The following is a 20145-nucleotide window of genomic DNA, read 5'->3' as shown; positions in this document are numbered from 1 at the left end:
ACTCCAGAAACTGCCCAATCTACTTCCACTGGTGAATAATAGTCAAACCCTGTCACTTCCTTACTATGGAGTAATCATCACCAGAGAAAGATGATTCATGATACATGCAACAACTTGAATAAATCTAAGTAAAGCAAGTTAATCAAAATGTATATTCTATATTCTATATTCTATATATATATACTGGGAAAACAATTTTTTGAGGCAGTTCACAACAGTAATCTCTAAATTTTATAGCTAGAAAAAGAATGTGACCAAAACAGGATAGAACATAGGAATCTCTGGATGATGGGGTTATCCTACATTATATAATATTATATATCATTCTGTATCATATTTTACATCATATCACATATGGCAAAACTCATAAAGGTAAGCACCAAGATACTCTGTTTGCTATACATTTTTAAAAACAATACTAAGATAGCTATTCCTCTACAACTTTTAGGGATTAAAGAATCTTTATTCCACTCCATCTTCATTTTAAGGCTTGGTGTACGGAGGAGGAGACTGGACCTGCCTCTGCTGAATCTACCAGGCTGGGCTGACCCCCCACCAGAGACCTTGCCTTGGAGGAGGTGGGAATGGGGGGTGGATTGGGGGGTAGGACTGGGGGGTGGAAAGAGGGAAGAGAGGGCAATCCGTGGCTGATACGTGAAATAAAGTTAATTATAAAATAAAAACATTAAATAAAAAAAGAATAATGACCAACTTTAAAAAAAAGGAAACAAACAGGCCAATAAAAAAAATTAAGCGAAGTAGAATAAAACTAACAAAGAAGAGGGAAAAGAGAAGAGGAAAAAGCACAAGAAACATATGCACACACACATAAAACTTATAAAAACACAAAATTGGAAAGTATAATAGGTAAATAAAAGATCCCCTAACAAAGCATTATTAGATAAAACATCTGCCCCAAATACTACTGAGCTCATTTTGTGTTAGCCATTAACAGCTGCGCATGGACCCTTTCCTTTACAGGGGCTTATATGTTGCCCAGTGAGACTCCATTGGATAAAACTATTTTTTTTCCTTTGCTAGGGTGATTGTCAATTGGAGATCACTTCTGGGTTAGGAGTAGGACCTTTTGTTAACTTCCCCTCTCAGTACTTAGACCCTATCTGGCTTGAAGATGTGTAGGGCTAGTGAATGTTGTCACAGTCTGTGTGAATTCATATGTACCTCATTCCTGCTGTGTCTGGAAAGCACTGTTGTCAGGTAACCTTTTAAACTTTGAATGAAATCTATTTTGTATTCTACCAATGAAAAATTTCCATTAATTACTCATTTGGGGTGGGTGTTTGAAGGTCAGAAGACACCTTACAAGAGTTAATTCTTTCCACCATTTGGTTTCCAAGAACTGAATTTTGATCATCAGTTTTGGCAGTAATGATGATGAGCCATCTTGTGGCCTCACATTCTTTCTTAAGGTATAAATATGTAGTATCAGTTGTTTGTTATTATCTGTTATTGCTGAGTAGGAACGTACAGCAGGAGAAATCCAATGGTGCCTCCTTTAAGAGCATGTGTGTGCTTTTGCTTCCTGTAAGATTCCCTATCATTCTTGACTCTACAGTCAAATCCTCTGACTAAATGGCACGCTTATTTGTTGAGTCTTCCAATCTGAACCAAGTTTGACTCCTCAAATTAAAAACAGATCTCTTTCTTGGATTCTGGAAACTTCTTAGCCCTCATCTTTGGAATAATTTCTTTCCCACACTCATCTATTTCCCTAAAGAACTGTACTTTGTGTTTACATCATCGTTTTAAGCCCAAGGTCTTTGCACAGACAACAAGCTTTTCCATCCTCTTCATGGTGACTGAACTTTTCTAGTTTCTTTGAATAAGCACTTTGTGACTTCCGTTTATCTGAGCCCAGTCATAACTTCCCATAGCTCAGATCTTGTCCACGTATCCTTGTTCTATGTGGCTCTTAGAGCCCTGGCCATGGGAATTTATCTCAACAGCACAAACCATTTATAATAGTTTATATCTCCCTCCTCCATGTGTTTACAGGCCCTGCGGTCCATCTACATCACTTCAGTCCACTGATGATGGGAAAATGGACAATGATTGAGATTAGACTCAGAAAGAAAAAACGCAGATTGTGGATCACAGATATTTGGGTGTTTTATATCTCATTTTATTCTCCACCACCCATTTTTACAAGGTTAGTTTTTTTTTTAATACTTGGAAGGATTATTGTAGAAAGTGCTAAATCAGTAAGTTTTCATGAAATAAAGATGTCTGGAACATTAGGTACTGCATAAAAGAGGCATCTTCAAAAGTCTGCGAAGGTTTATGGTAAGACAATTGTATTCCTTTTAAAAATGAATCTAACAAATAGACATGATAGGAAGTTGTCAAAGATTCTTTTATCTCCTAAGGTTTGCAGTCTAGTATTATAGCTGTTTCAGTGTGTGTGTGTGTGTGTGTGTGTGTGTGTGTGTGTGTGTGTGTGTGTTTCTTGAGTAACAATTTCAACTATATGGTGTATGCATAACAAAATCCAGGGATATAGTGGCAATCATTACTGAAACAAATAGCAAAAAACATCAGAAAATTCATCAGAAATTGTTAATGAACTTTTTCACAAAGAATTACCTTTACATTGAAACTTGATAAACTAGTAGAAGGTTGATATTCAGGGGACAAGCTACCATGGCAGACCATACCATAAATGAACAGCAGTAAACACAAAGCCAATAAGATTTTAATGACCAGAAAGAATTGGTATGATTGGATCGCTCTGTGCTTATTTTGTATGGTATAGGTCTAAATCAGACTTCATGGGAGTACAATTCGCAATCACTGGCAGAGTTGGGTAATGAAATATGTGTTATGTCATCATAAGAGGCTTGCATTTTATTGTGTGGGAAACATAGTTATCATTAAGGGATTTTGAGGGCAATGATATGATCAAATTGGAGATTTATGTGTTATGTTCTTAAAGTAACATGGGGATGATTTGAAAGAGAAACTTGATGTAACTTCTAGTAAGAAACTGCACAACCTTCACCTGAGTGTGTAGGAAAGAGCTGATGTTTAGGTGACAGATCCAGAAATACTAAGGAAGTGTAACCTCTGACATGAGTGGGTCAAAAATGGCTTAGCATACAAAAAATATGATGGCAGTATAAAGGAAATATTCACTTTGGAAGATATTGAAAAATGATTCTCTGAATTTTTGAGTAACATCTAAAAACTAATACTGTAATGGGAAAGGTGGGCTTCTTTGCTTAAGCCTACTGCCAATATACTTGTAACCTGTGTCTAACGCACCAGAAAGTGCTCAGACCTAGCTCTGATACCACCAAACTGAGGCTGCAATACCACATTTGTCTACCCAAGGCAGTCACCTCTTACTGTGGGTAGCTTTAAGATTGTAAACCAAATGTGGGTTGCGAACATAGTTGCTTTCACGCAATCCAGGCAATATCATTTACAGCCACGTCAGCTGCAGACAATATTTAATTGCATCATCTTTTTGTTGTAACCAAAAAGACCAGGCATACTTTTTTTCCTGGAAGAAAAAAAGAGTCAAAAGCAAGACATGGAATTTTAAATGCTGCTTTTGTAGTAACATTTTGAGCCATTTCTAGCAGCTGAAGAGCCGATTGGTTGCCTAGAGGGTTATGCTAAGGAAAACAAGACAGAAATCCAAGCTGTAGAATTTGCGAAAACCTTTGTCATAGCGAACAATAGTGAAACCCAACATTGCCTGGAAGGGGAAATTTGAGTCTGCAATCTGTTAGACTTTATGCACTGATAAGCGATAAGACTCTGTGCTGCTGTTTGAAAAGAATACAGTAAACACAATTCCAGACAGCCCTGCCTCAGGCTGAACATGACACCCTTGTGCTCTGTAAGCAAAGAGAAAGGCAGTTCTGGAGCCACTGCAAGCTCCCTTTATTTTCTAGCATTAAAATTGGCCAAGTAATACCTATTAACAGCAAAGAAGTCCCCTCTTGTGTTTTTCTGGTTCACATAAATTCTGCTGTCTTGGAAAAGTTGTTGCTGTAAGTAAGGATGGCTGTGATGTAAGGAAATTCTGATGGAGAGTGGGAGATTTCAATTTTTGAACATTATCTCTTCAAAAATAAAGTAATTACATGACAGTAAGAGAATCTGCATAGAAATTTATTTCCCACAATGAAAAGCTAGTAAGTAATGACTGCATAATTGTTATTGTTAATAACTCTACATCTTTCTTACAGGGTCTTTAAAGGAAGGAGACAGAGAGGTAGCAAAATGTTTTCTTGTGTTGAGTCAAACATCTAGTGGTCTAACACAGAAATTAGCAATGTCTGAAGGTAAAGTGATGTGCCTATTCCCAACCCATAAAAATCTATGTGACCGTTTGTGGTGTCCCTTATTTAAACATATCAGAGAAAATAGTGACTATAGAAAGTTACTGACATATCCTTGTAAACTATGGAACTCATATGACATTATATTAACCTGGCATGGGGTTTGAAATGGAAAAACATAACTTACTTTCCAGAGTTTGATTCTTAGACAAATTTTGTTTTATATTTCTACAAACTGTAAACAAGATATACAACCACATATACACAATGTAAATAAAGACATGTGAGCTGAATTCAAAAAGTGTAGAATTACAATTACTCTCTTAGTCTAAAATATGTAAGCTTTATTTGTTTTTTCTTTTGTGTTGGCTATAGAGGCATTCCCCACTGACTAAGGGAATCACATTTGATTCTTTGTCATCATCAAAGGGAATTTACAGCTCAATAAGAAAATTTTTTCCATATTTTTATATAATAATTTGGTTTCCATTTTTATTCAAAATGGCTTAAAATGAGAATTTCTTGCATGTATGTGATACAGTTTGATTAAATCTATTACCCTTCCCCCCTTCTGATTGCTTACCCTACCATCTCCCTACCAGCCCTGTCCACCCCCTCAACACACATCAAATTTCATGTACTTTTTTTTAATGCCCCTTCATGTTTCCCTCATGCGCATGCATGTAGGATCAACTACCAGAACAGGGATCTCTCTCAAAAGCCACCTCCCTGAAAAAAAAGAAAAGCAAAAAAACTGATTCCTCCAATCAGGTGTCAATAGGTCCTCAGAAATGGATGTGAATTCACGAGCCCTTCTTCCATCCATTATGGAACTTTTCTGCTTTGATCTCATGCAGGTCTAGAAGTCCCAGCTGCTGTCAGTTCCTGTGTGCCATGTTCTGTCGTGCTCTGCCAATACTGTTTCACTGCAGATGCCACTGTCTTCACCTCTTACAGTCTTTCTCCCAGTGCTCTGTAAAGGTCCCTGAATGGTAGAGTAGGGAACCTTTGCCAGGCAGTGGGCAGTTGTCTCTTTTAGATCAAGCCCTCTGCCTCATTATATTCTCTGCATGTTGACTAGTTGTGGGCTTTTGTATTAATCACCATCTACTGTCAAAGGAAGCTTCTCCGAGGAAGGTGGAGAGATGTATTGTTCTGTGTAGACAGGTGAGAACTTGGGGGCAGTTTATTACTATGTCCTTTTAGTGGACAAGTTCTTATGTGTGTTTAGACTCTATCATTTCCCTCAAAGCAAAGGCATGATTGAAAGGAAACATTTATTATTTTATGAAAGCTTAAGACTGACTATACTATTCTAGGAAAAATTAAATTGCATTTGTCTGAAAGTAATAGTTGATACTGACTCTGAGTCCTACAAAATTTAGTAGAAAACTGGTTTCAATCATTTTCTGGCCCTGTGAAAATCAATTAATATATAATAGATAAAAACTTTTATCAACGTAATTTTCCTAATATACAAATAGAAATAACAATTTTGAGAAATTCCTTTAAGTCACGGTGAAATGCACATAAAGAAAACACTAATGCATTAGAACAAAGCAGAGTTATAAGAAATGGTAGCAGTTACTAATGGTTTGCTATCCCCACTGTGAGGAAATATAAAACACTTGTAATATAAACTCTTATTTGACTAGAGCTGTTTGAAAGGGAAACACTATTTTATTAATCAAATATCTTTAAAGTGTCCCTTTCTGGCAATATTTCTACTCTTTGGGACAATTGGTCATTAGTGAAAAATGCTATGCCAAGTTAAATTCATAATACAAAAAATAACCATTCCTTCAGAAGTCATGCAAGACAGTAGAAAGGAAAATAGAAAAATAAAGTCTTCATTCTAAATGCATCCTTAATCTGTCTACTGAAAGAAACAACAAGCCTGTGAATAAACATAGAAGTAGGAAGATATGAAGGATTGAAAAAATTTGTACCAGGTACAGGAAGAAGCGGTTAAGGACATAGGACAATTATACAGAATTGCTGTGGAAGTAAGCAGAAGTGAAATGAGCAGATGACAGGCCAAAGCCTATGATCCCATTTGGCTTTCTGAGGAATTATTCTCAGCATGATATTATATTGTTCAGTAATAAGAGATACCACTGAGTATGGTGGACCACAGCTTTCATTCCAGGACTGGGGAGGCAGAGCCAGGTGGATCTCTGAGAGTTATCATATTGGGTTCCATACCAGCTGGGGCTAAACAGGGAGATGCTATTGCAAAGAGGAGGAAGAGGAGGGAAAGCAAGAAAAAACAAAAAAAGAAGAAAAAGAGAGGAAGAGTGGAAAGGAAGGAAGGAAAGGGAGAGAGAGAGAGAGAGAGAGAGAGAGAGAGAGAGAGAGAGAGAGAGAGAAGGAAGAAAGAGAGAAAGAAAAACAAAGATGTCATATAGCTGGAATGTTTCTCTGGTCCCACCAGTCTCTGCAGTCCCATAACCTGCATATAAAATAATCATTCAGAGGCTTATATTAATTATAACTGCTTGGCTATTAGCTCAGGCTTACTACTGACTAGCTCCTACATTTAATTTAACCTATAATTCTTATCTGTGTTCAGCCATGTGGCTTGGTACTTTTTCTCAGTTCTGCATTGTCATCTTGCTTTCTCTGTGTCTGGCTGGTGACTCCTGACTCAGCCTTCCTCTTCCCAGAATTCACCTCATCTGCTTAACCCACCTATACTTCCTGCCTGGCTACTGGCCAATCAGTGTTTTATTTATCAACCAATCAGATCAACACATATTCACAGCATACAGAATGACATCCCACAGCAATGTCATGTGGACAATGGGGAGAGGATTAAGATTATACCTTCCATGTTAAGACGAGATAACTTTTTTTCTTTGGAAGTACTTGCCAGTAGTTGATGAGATTTAGCTAAGGAGTAGCATAGCTAAATTTTACTTAAGAAGATAAAATGAAGGTATCAAGAGGTTGAAAGGAAAATGCTAAGTATGAGCTGCAGAAAAAGTTAGTGTCTTATCAGAATGTATAGGAGAGAAAGGGCACTTTTAAGTGCAAGAAGTGAACTCAATTTGTATTTATACAGTGTATTTATACACTATACAGTATATAAGTATATTTATAAGTATAAATATAGCATGCTTAGTTCATTTTATATTGCTTAGGTATTTTCAGAGCTAACCACATTGTATTGGAGAATCAAGTAGGGGATTTATATCATGGGTTTTCTAGCCCCAATAGATACATCCTTAAAATTTTAATGAAAAATTTTAATAGAAATATGATAGAAAGCAGCCATCATTACATCATTGTTTAATTTATGAGAGTAAAAATGATTTCTTTTGGCATTTGAAGCGACAATTATTTTTTTATCCAAAACTTGGATGTAAGATGTAATAATTCCTGCCACTTACAAAAAAAAACAAAACAAAGAAAATACTACCAATATAAACACAAAATTATAAGGCACAATTCTCTGTATTAAAATTCAAGTGGATTTTGTCAAAGACTTTTTCAGCATCTAGTGAGATGATTATGTGGTATTTTTATTTCAGTTTGTTTATATGGTGGATTACATTGACATATTTTTTCATAAGTTGAACCATCCCTGCATCTCTAGGGGGAGGGTTAGAGGAGAGGGGATGGGGAATGGGGACATGAGAGATCTGGATGGCCAGGTTGAGTGAGGGACAGAGATGGAGAGCAACAAAAGAGATATCTTGATAGAGGAAGCCATTATGGGGTTAGGGAGAGACCTGGTGCCAGGGAAAATCCCAGGAATCTGCAAGGATGACCCCAGCTAACAATCCTAGCAATAGTGAAGAGGGTGTCTGAACTGGCCTTCTCCTATAATCAGAGTGGTGATTCTCCTAATTGTCATCATAGAACCTTCATCCAGTAATTGATGGAAACCAATCCAGAGATCCATAGTCAAGAATCGGTCCAAGCTTCAGAAGTTCAGTTGAAGATAGGGAGAAATTATTATAGGAACCAGGGGGGTTAAGATCATGATGGGGAAACCCACAGAGACAGCTAACTCGAACTCGTGGGAATTCACGGACTCTAGACCAACAGCTGTGGAGTCTTCACAGGACTGACTTTGGCCCTCTGCATGTGGGTGACAGTTGTGTAGCTTGGTCTGTAGTGGGGCCCCTAGCAGTAAGATGAAGATCTGTCCGTGATGCATGAGCTGGCTTTTTGGAATCTGTTACTTATGGTGGGATGCCTCACTCAGCCTTGAGGCACAGGGTAGGGGTCATCTTAGTTCTGCCTCAACTTGATATGCCATGAGTTGTTGACTCCCATGGGAGGCCTTACACTTTCTGAGGAGTAAATGGGGGGTTGGTAGAAAGGAGGTGGAGGAAGAAAACAGGAGGAGATGAGGAAAGGGAAACTATAGTTGGTATGTAAAATAAATAAAAAAACTTCATAACAAAAAGTTCTGGTGAAAGTCTGCTCGTTTCAAAGGTCTCTCTCTCTCTCTCTCTCTCTCTCTCTCTCTCTCTCTCTCTCTCTCTCTCTCTCTCTCTGTATGTGTGTGTTTTAACGATTATAAAAGTGATATAAATTAACTGGCCAATTCATTAGTAAAGAGGTTATACATTTGCTAAATTAGGAAGAAATCAACAGGGCAGCTTTAGGTTTTCTGGATTTTATTCTTAATAAAGAAGACTACAGGTCACATTCTGCCACATTTTGAGAAAGAACCATGTATTGATTTCTATGACTGACAGATCTGAAACTAAAGTTGTTATACCCTAACTTTACAGGGAAACACAGAAAGAGTTTTGCTTTGTTTTCAATCAAGGACTGATGACACCAGGTGAGCACACAAATTCTAGGACTGTAGTCTGTATGTAGTCACCACAAGTTAATTTAAAAGTAAAATTCAATTTTGCACCTTGTGTTTAAACATCAGTATCCTCTACTTGGTCAAGGAGCCTGAGAGAATCCTAAGCCATGCTTAAACTTCCAAGGCAGAAGAAACAAAGAGAGTAAATGTGTTTGCTGGTAGAACTTGTTGACAGATCAGTATAGTTGCACCAACTGTTTAAGATCTTTGAAGGCCCGAAGATGCTTTTATAATTTAAAAACTTTGAATGTGACACTCGTTAATAGAAAGTAGAGAAGATGCATCAAAGGACCAGCAAGGTGGAAGTCATTTTCATATGCATAAACCTCCTGAAATTATGCACTTAATTAGTCTGTATGTATCAGCAGAACAAAGGGTTTATTCCATTCTCTGTGCGATTCCTACCGTCAAACATTGAATGGTGAGAGTTAAAGAATTTGTGATAATTTCTGCCACTGAATAAGTCTAAATTTAAACCCACTGTCTTTCATTTAATAGCTGAACAAATTTAAAGACTTATGATTTTGTTCTGTGAGTCTAAGCTTGCGTTTTTCTGCTGTGCAACACAGAGAATTTGGGGTGCTTGGGAAGCACACTTCCAACATTTAGATTAACTCCTAAGGCTTCCAATTAGTATTGAGAGATTATATTATTGTTCTACCCTAGTTAATTTTCACATAAAATATAACTTTTTAGAAAATTGAATCAAATAATAATTGCTACCATCTGTATGTTAGCCTTAATAGAAATATAATTATAGGGGAAAATGAATTACCTACCTTATTAAGTAGCAAAATTTATAAAAATGCTTATTTTAATGCAGTCTTAATGCAGTTCTTAGCCACTCACACACCACATGCACACACACACACACACACACACACACACACACATACACATGCTTCAGGGGATTTTAAAGCTGTCTTAGTTATCAGCTTATCCTTGTAAGTTTCTGCTTATCTTATCAAGGGAAGGCATCACGTTTGCTTCCTTCTACTAATAAGGTCTGGGGCAGAGCTTTCCTCTGCAGCTCGGTAATTCCTCTTGCAGACAGAAGCCTTCAGTCGGCTGCTCTTCCCTGCTCTTATCTCTCTACTTAATTTTGTTCTCAGAGCAACCAGAATGGCAAATCCATTTTCCTCCATTGCTGGAATTTTCAAATTCAGAGACACTAAAGAAGTGCCCTTTTCCTTTCTCAAAACCTTCATTCCAAGTGCATTTAGCTTTCTGTAGGTCCAAATATTTATGTGGAAGTATATATTCTAAGGGTAAGTATGAGTCACCCTTGACTCAAGTACAAGTTATGTTTCTGGTACTTTCCTGGAAGACAATCTCCAAACAACTTAGGTCTTACTTCCCCCATTTTGTAATCTGGTGATGAAACAAGTGATTCACTGGGAAATTGCAAAAGGCAGAGGAGTAATATGAATACTACTTAACTGCTTATTTCATTATTACCACTGTCTCTAATAAGAGTGCAAAGTAAGATAATCCATGTAGAATAACCAGAATTAGGGGTAGCATTGTTGTTTTGATTTGTTATCATATCACTAAAGTGCAAATGTCATCTGTTTAGGAGTAGTAGCTTTAGAACACAGATATTAATATTATTTTTGTAAGTGTGAATAATTATAAACTGGTTATAGTTTCGTGGGGGGTAAGTTAGAACAGTGGATGAGGCTGCAAGTACAAGAAAGTAATTGACTGTACTTAGACACAAAGGGAAATAAAAAGTCCTGAATTTGCCCTGCTGCATAGCACAAGGTTGGATGCTTAGCCATCAGAGTAGGAGGAAATTATTGGGAAGGTAAGCATCCAAGATTGAGACACAGTTAACGCTGTGGGAGCTAGTGTGCAAGAACCATGAGGTAATCCCTAATGAACAGACAACTTGTCAAATCCTTCCTGGAATCCTGCAGCCTGTCACTGACTCCCAGTCTTAAGAGGAATGTGAGAACTCCAAGAGGGTTCAGAGGACAGCCACAAAGATAATGAATTGGTTGTAAAGTAAGACCTACAAGAAAAGGTGAAAAGATCTGGAATTATTCAACTTGGAGGCAAGAACTAAGAAGTTATTTAAATCCACAAGTCAAAAATATATGGTTCCCATCTCCTGTTTCTCCATGAATTAAAAAGGAAGAAATCTGTTTAAATCTCCAGATGGGAAATTTATGGAATTTAAACAATGATTTAAGAAGCAGGTTCATTACACATCATTAAGGATTCTGGAGAGTGGTTTACAAAATGTACATGTTCCTTTAAGTTGTATAATTTATTTATATATTTATTTTAGTTAGCTGTGAATGTGCCGTCTTTGATGAAGAAGAGAAATGGTCTAAATGACCTAATAGGGTCTCCCATGCCTTAAATTTCACTGAAATCCAGAGTTAAGTATTAATAGCTCAGTAAATCACTGCCACATTTTTAGCTCTGCCTCTCACTCATCTACTTCAAGATTGTGGGAGTAAATAGGAAGTTGAGGTGATTTGAACCAAGATGAATCTAGCAGAAGAAGGGCTTGGAATAGACAGGCAGAAAGGGGGGCAGTTAGAAGTACATCTCAAACAAGCAGACTAGACTTTAAGAGAACAGAGACGTGAAAGGCATTATAATATTTCTAGTCAGTGAAACCCAGTCTAGGCATGGCTGGTAAGGGGTGTGCATAGTAAAGCTAGGAGAGGGTGGTAGAGGCTGGGGAGATTTGACAACCAGTCACACAGAGGTTTGACCTTCATAACAAAGTGGGTCTTCGGGGCTTTGGTGTGAAGGATTGGAAGGTAACTGAGAGAAGTTTTCTCATCAATGTTCATTATAGGAAACTTAAAACAGCAACATGCATGATGCATCACAGATAAGAGATGCTCCAGGCAGGAAAAGCCTACAGGTGTATACCCAGATAATTCAGATGAGAGACAGAACAGCTCAGAACTGAGCCCCGCAGTGCATAAGAGCAAAAGTGAGGGTGGGGGGCGGATATTCAGGAGGACTGAGTAAAAATAATACTCAGTTTGCTGTGTCTATTACTTGGGAACATTGTGGTAACTAGCACAAATAATACTTAAGTGACACAGAAATTCTCTCTCTTTTTTTAAACGGCAACAGTATGAATGAAGAATTCCATTAGATATTAAGGATGTCAAAATGATTGTCAATATGTAAGCAGACATCCTGCTTTTCTTGAGACAGCCTTATCTGGCATTTGCTCTCCTCATCCTCTGATGAACGAAGAGGTAAATAAAGCATGTTGTATTTATGTACTAGGATATTATTTAACCTTACCAAGAAAGGGTTTTCTAACAATCTTAAAGATATAAGGAACCTTAAAGACATCACACAACATGAAATAAACCAGTACAAGGTACTGTATGGTTTCACTTATTTGTGTTATTTGGAGGGCCAAATTGTCAGAGACACAAAAGCAAATGGCGTGTGGCAGGAAGCTAGGGGAGAAAGATAGACAGCTAGTTGTTGGATTTTTAGATGGAAGCATGAAGATTTAGATGGAAAAATCTGGAGACTGGCTGTAAGTCATACGAAAGCACACGGTATCATTGCACTACATACTTTCAAGTTTTCAAAGTGATTAAAGTTTATATATGTTTTATCACCATTTTATCAGTAATAAGTAATATATATTTATAAGTAATAAATAATATCATATTACTTGCTAAAGGCCTTTGAAGGTGATGGCATTTAGTCATAAGCTGAAATTCTCCTTTAAATGTGGAATGAAAACAAGGCAGGATCCTATGGATGCCGGAGATTACCAGTTCTCTGCACTGTTGCTGCATATCTTATGGTTAGGTTAACAGTACCCAACGTTTTCCTCTTTGATGTTCAAATGATATATAATGCCCAGTGAGGTTCAAGAGTAGTTGCGTGTTGGTATCATTTTCTGTAATCAGGACTCTCGGCTGGGAAAGGAATATTTTTTTTTCTCCTTTAAAGAATGAGGAGAACAACGGTAAAACAGGACTACCCTACTTAAGCCAGAGCACATGAGCTTTATCTCAGGAGTAAGCCACCTGACTCTCCTGCTGATAAACTCAGGCAAAGCACATTAAATCCTTACGATGTTTGTTCTATCAGTCTGTAAAGCAATATCAAGGAGAGGCGTCGGGTCCCTGGACACCCAGGAGACACAGAGCTCAGCTTGGCTAGGGGAAGTTGATGAATTCCTGTTTGCAAGACACAATGGCCAAACTTTCTCAAGTGATCTTGACAGCCTTCATTTCATGAGGCATTCACTGTTTTGGTTAAGTCCGAAGGTGGACTAGGTGGTGAATCTCCAGGATTCCCAGTTGTTAAATTATCCCTTTAGTCAAGTGGTTTTGATTACTGTTGGAATTCTACTAGTCTCCCCCAGGTACCAACTGTTTTCCTCTTACCATTGTTTGCTTGCTAGAGAGGCTAGAGAGGGCTCAGGTGGACAAAGAAGGCTTCTTTAGGTATAAAGCCGACACACAGTATTAACATATTCTTAACCACATTAAAGAAATGATTAGAAGGTACTCAAATATGATAAAATTTTAACTTACATACTAATGTTAATTTTACATTTTCTTGTTATTGTGAATTTAAAGTATATGCTTTAAAGGTAAGCTCGGTGAAATTTCCCCCAGAGACATTTAAGTGAGTTATAATATTTCTTTATCTTTGTATCTGTGGGTTATAACATGTAATATTTTAATATACTGTATTCCAACATGTTTGACCTAATTATTTTAATGTCATCATTTTTTATCACTTTCCCCTACTATACAGACCATTTGCTTGAAACTGGCATAACAGTAAAGATTGAGTTTTAGGATCCATTTTCCTTATTTTTTTTTTTTTTTTTTGTTTTTTGAGACAGGGTTTCTCTGTGTAGCTTTGTGCCTTTCCTGGATCTCACTCTGTAGACCAGGCTGGCCTCAAACTCACAAAGATCTGCCTGCCTCTGTCTCCCAAGTGCTGGGATTGAAGGCATGCACCACCACCACCTGGCTCCATTTTTCAACATATTGGACAGCTAGATATCTTTATAAAGCAGCTCACTTAAAAGTTTAATCTGCTAAAGTATTACCTTTTGCTTGCTGGATCTGGGTTTTAGTCCTTGCTTTAAAATTATTGATTCCTTAATTCAATGTTACTAATGATCTGCTGCTTCCTTCTAAGTAAGAAGTGCCACATTTAACGGCATCTTCCAGGTAAGATTTGATGTTGTTTACAAAACACTGAGACTTCTGAGAAGCCCAAAACTAATTAACTGTACAGAAGTTCCTCCCCCATCACGTGGCTATTTGACAAGATAACTCTCCATCAGCTACAGGTTCAAAATTCTGGGTTTGTCATTGTGTGGAACACACTCCTTACTTAAAAACGTTTGAATATTTGTCAGACAAAGGCTGTTGTTTTCTCTTTGTTTTTTTTTTTTTTTTTCAAATATTTCTTACCATCCTCTCTTTTGTTTCTTTTTTTAAGCTTTCTCCTTCGGGTGTAAAAGAGCCAAAGACAGCTGAATAGGAAGACAGAAATACATTCTCCCTGATTAGACTGGGAAATTTTCTGACTATGCTAGTGGCCTGCAAGCAAAACATGACGCCTTCACATTTTCTTCTCTCAAATGCGGGAGAGGGATAGGTCTAATGTCTGTAGGAAAGATCCCAGGAAGAGCTTGCTAAATCCTTTTTGTACTGTTTTCATATCACTGCTTGGCTCGGTCTTAATTTATGGATTTAAAGTATATTGTTGATCAGTTCACCATTATTTTTCCAAGTAAAGTTTCGAGTCTTCTCCTAACAAAAGGATATTTCTGGATGCAGTCCTCCAAAGTCCATACTAACCTCTTTAGTAAAATTTTGTCTTTACTTGTAAGGATTAAAAAATATCTGTACTCAGTCATTTAATTTCTGGGGTGTTTTTTGAGAACTTCATACATAAATACAGTATTTATATCATTGTTAAGTCTTCTGCCTTCCCGTTCCACTTCAGTTATGACCTTCTCCTCTCCCCTTGGATTATTTTTTGTTATAGTTGGGGCAAGTGTTACCTCGATTAAGTTATTACAGGAAAGGTAGCAAGGCCGGGACAGTCTGCAAACATGTTGTAGGCTCCTGTGGAAGATCAAAGTCCCAATGGCCAGCCCCTTAAGGAAAACTGAAAAACTGAGTCCTTTTCCCCTCCACCCCCACCAGAGGCCACCGAAGAAAGATGCTATGGAGGGACACTGGCCCACAGGGGGTGGGAAGGAGGACAGAGAAGGAAAGGATTTGGGGCAGAGGAAGAAGGGAGCATTAGTTAGGGAGAAGAGCTACAGTCAAGGAGTAGTTAGAAGACAGACTAAGAAAAAGTTCCACCCAGAATCATTTCTAAAGAGGAAGCAGGCTAAATAATGATGTTTAACCTCTGCGTAGGTTCTGACTTGCAGAGTGGAGATGAAAAATTGTTTGGGCTTTGAAAATTCACTTCTTTTTAAAAGGGTTCTCCACTCTCCCTCACTCTGGGTGTGTGTGTGTGTGTGTGTGTGTGTGTGTGTGTGTGTGTGTGTGTGTGTGTGTGTGTGTGTGTAATGTGTGTGATAGGGAGAGAGTTGTTTAGTATTTCCATATGTGTGTGTATATACCATACTGTGTCAAGAGGTAATGGAACAATTTGCTATATTTTTGAGAATTTAAATTTTTTCTCTTTTATTCTTTTTATTATTATTAAGAGATTTTCTATTCATTTTATATACCAACCACAGGTTCCCCTCACCTCCTTCCTCCTGCCCCCCAGCCTTCCCCCACAACCCCACACACTCCCTCCTCATCCAAGGCAAGGTCTCCCACAGGGAGTCAGCAGAGCCTGGCACACTCAGCTGAGGCAGGTCCAAGCCCCTCCACCCTGCACCAAGGCTGCATAAAGTGTCCCACCATAGACACTAGGCCCAAAAAGCTGGCTCATGTACCAGGGATGGGTCCTGATTTTAAATTTTGACTGTTTACAGATTAGATGCTACAAATATGTATTGAAATATCTCAGTGTCATCAATATATACCATCCTGCTTCTGTGTGTCAATCAAATAACCTTAAATAAAAAATACAAGGAAGGAATGTGGCAAAACAGCTACATTATTATATACTTGAAAATAGCTTTCTAGGATCTACATAGAAATCTCTAATCCTACCACATAGTAGTTAATGGTCACAAATCCAAAAAAAAAAAAAAAAAAAAAAAAAAAAAAAGGTGAACTTGCAGTAGCATGTAGACCAGTGTTAATTATTGCTAATAAGGGAAAAACACAAAAGTAAACAGAAATCAACACTTTGATTTCCAGCCTAAGAAATGGACAATCAAAGAAAGGTAACCCCTTTCTGCTGTTGTTCTAGGATGTAACCTTTTATAATGGCAATTCTAATGTATGTTAAAGCAGACCTGTTATACCTACATAAAACTTTTGAGATTTTAATTTAAGGAATTTAATTAAATAGAAAAAAACCATTTTGTTAGGGATATTCACACACAATGCAAAAGCAAGATGTTTTGAAAACTATTTACATACATAGGACACTACAAATAATTAAAACTTCAAGTTAATAACAGTAGGCACAATCTATGTGCCATACTTTTTAAAGTTTTCAAAACTAGTTCATAAAGTTTCAGTACTGACTTTGAAAAAAAGCCAAAGAGATGAAAATGCTTATATTTGTTTTGTTTTAGCATTATTGGTCGTTTAAATTTTTATTCGTGATTTTCAGAAGTTTCTAAATTTTCCAAGCATGTCGTGCCTATTGCTTGTCTACTTGAAAGATGAACAAAACATGAAATGACATCTCTCTATGTAAACATCAAGTAGGCACACTTGTTAGATACTTGTCAGAAACAGCTGTACAGAGTTCTCTTCCCCTTTGATTATGTACAGCATGGGCCAGTCTGATTATATAATACACATGCATAATTATGTAAGTTTGTACTTGCATATGTATGTGTGATACAGTGTATGTTTGTACATACATATATATATATATATATATACATATATATACAGGTGTGTATTTACATTAATTACATTTACAAATAAAAACAATTTTATAAAGGTTAGACTCTTATCATAAAGTTAATCTCTCAGTTGGATTTTAAAATTACTGTCAGTGTCACGCAGTGAGATCTCCAAATTCACAATTAACTAACGTACCACGTACTCAAAATTAAATTCTAGTCAGGTGAAATATAAACACAATAAAGCAAAGCAAAGCCCAAACAACCAACCAACATCCAAGATGTCAACATGTGTGTTAACTCAGAAGCATGGTTCATTATTTCTAATTTTCTGGTGAAGCAACAGAGGTGTGGAGCTTAGAATTAGATTAGAGGCCCAAACCAGAGCTACTGCCTACACATCATCAAGTATTAGGCAGAAAAGAATAATGCAAAGCAGAAAACAACTCATTCAATTTTAAGTTCTATCTTCATAAAACGCAAAATTCAAAAACATATTCTGCTAATGGGGAGTTATTTTGTCAATGTCCTTCAGTAGAGGAACAATTCAAGGAAATTCCCTTCTAAATTACCAACAGCACAGACTTGTACGATCCAATTTTAATTTTTCCTTATTAGTTTGTTATTTCCTTTCGATTGAGGTGAATTCTAGTTCAGCCCATGTAGTGGCAAAGATGAACTAAAGTGTTTGTGTATCTGCTGCACACATTTTAAACATACTTGTTATTTTTACGTCTTTGGTGGAACATGTTAAATGTCATGTATCCAATGTGAAAGGAATAAATTCACAAGTAGCAATTTCTATTACTGTGCAGGGCCACAAAAAAAATTGTTTTGCTGAAACACAGGTTACTATTATAAACATTAAAATACATTTTTCCTAATCCATAATGTTTCCCCCACTTCCATTATTTAAGGCTACAATTGCAATTAACATATTTTTCAAGTAACTTAATATTAATAAATTATCATCATTATTCTCCTTGATGTGCCTTGATATCAAAGTTTGTAATATTACAAACTTTGCACAAACATGTTTATGTACAAGCTGCTTTCCATGTGTCAGACAATCAGCACTTATTAATCATTGAAAAGGCAATTGTATAGTTAGGCATTGATGATTTTGAAAATTCAAAATGTTACTGGCCCGATAAAGAAAATCAGTGTTCACTTACAGATTCCAAATTTCTTTTGTGTTAATTTCAATTTCAAAACAATTTTTAAGCAACCTTTATTTCAAATTTAACATATATATGAAAAAGTCTTATGTTTTCAACATTAAATAAAGTCTTATTTTTCAACTCCAGTGAACATATCATTAACATCCTCTGCTAGTTATTTACTTATTAAAATCTTAAAGTAAATATAAAATAAAATACATCCCAACTTAATTCATCACCTCTGTTACTTACTCTTAAAAATATAGTAATATTTAATGATATTTCTCAAAAAAATCAATGCTTCAAATTTGACAAATTATGTAATGAAAATGGATTTTAATTAATACATAAAAATATCAATTGTGCTTTCTTAATGCTGCTAAATTTCTAGTTTTAAAAATGAATTATTGATATGTAAATGGAAACTGCATTTTAAACTGATTAGGTTTAACTGTTTTGTTAGAGAAAATATTTTATTACAAAATGTACAACGGATGCTAAATCCATATTTGTACTGTCAGGCTGGCAGGCTGGCAGTTTCTATTCAGCTGTTTTCTTGCATTTTAGTAAGTGGGTGAGTTCAGTGTTGGCAGGCATATTCCTTCAAGTGCTACACAAGGATTGGTATTTGATAAATTGCTGCACACTTCCAATCGGAATCAGGTATGGTGAACCCTGAAATAAACTGTACATCTAAAGGTTTAAACTCCTCACTAAACAAGCTCAGAAAGATTACAAAAAGAATTAAAAAGAGTAAAGTGATTTTTTTCCCTCTTATATCTTGTTCTCTATAAGAAAGGTTGTAAGAATCAGACAAAAAAATATAAACTTACCGAGACCGTACAAGTTCTACATTTCATAGCAGACATATGTTTGAGAGGCTGTGCAGGGCCACAAAAAGGGTTAAAGGGCTACCAGATGGAGCCTGAAGTACTGGAGAGTGGAGTTTCAACCCTAAGTGCTATCATGGGGCTCATAGTAACCTTCATTGTTGAAAAGGAGCCACCAGCTGGAACAAGATTTGTAACCACATTAGAAGCAAGTTCTAGTTGTCAGTGCTTGGGGCAAAAGATTGTGAGAAGCGAACAGCTGTCTCCTTGGAGAAAAGAGATCGGCTTCGGTGGGTTCTTTGACAAGTGCGCAAGTGATGGAAGGGTTGATAGGGGTCATACAGATGACGAACTTAAAATGCAGCTTTAAGGTCAAAAGTGAAAAATGAAAGTGCCTTTTGAGTATTGCTAGACTTGCATGGTAAATGAAGCTAATGCACAAATAATTCTAGCAGTGTGTGTTGAAGGAAAGGCACATACAACATTTCTAATATTCAATATATATACATATAATATACATAAGATATATTATATGTTAATATATATTACTATATATAAATTATGTACTGGATTAGGACATTAGAACAGCTTGTGATGAGTAGGTAATAGATTGGAGTCTTTGCTATTAGATCAAACTATACTTTATGTAGCAAATTCAGCATTTCTTTCCTGTTGTAAGCACATATTCTTTGTGCTATGTAAAAAATATCCTTTACTCTGAATATTGGGAAACTAAAAATAGACAATTTTGACTGTGTTGTAAGTATGGTGCTGTTGTCATAGGTGGTTGTTGCTGTACACTCAACTGAAGGGTGGTCATTGATTTGGGATGCAGTCAATAAACATAAATCTACATTCAGGCAATTTCATGTTTTAAGCTCTCTCTCTATTGCTGTCTCCCCTCGTATCTCCTCTCTCTCTCTCTCTCTCTCTCTCTCTCTCTCTCTCTCTCTCTCTCTCTCTCTCTCTCTCTCTCTCTTAATTTTTATATATAGGTCTGTTTACTTCATTTATGTCCATACACCATATGCATGTCTGGTACCTGCAGAGGCCA

Source organism: Peromyscus californicus, unplaced genomic scaffold, assembly GCF_007827085.1.
Source record: "Peromyscus californicus insignis strain IS unplaced genomic scaffold, ASM782708v3 Scaffold_18__1_contigs__length_77618521, whole genome shotgun sequence".
Lineage (NCBI taxonomy): Eukaryota > Metazoa > Chordata > Mammalia > Rodentia > Cricetidae > Peromyscus > Peromyscus californicus.
Note: the sequence above shows the minus strand (reverse complement) of the source record.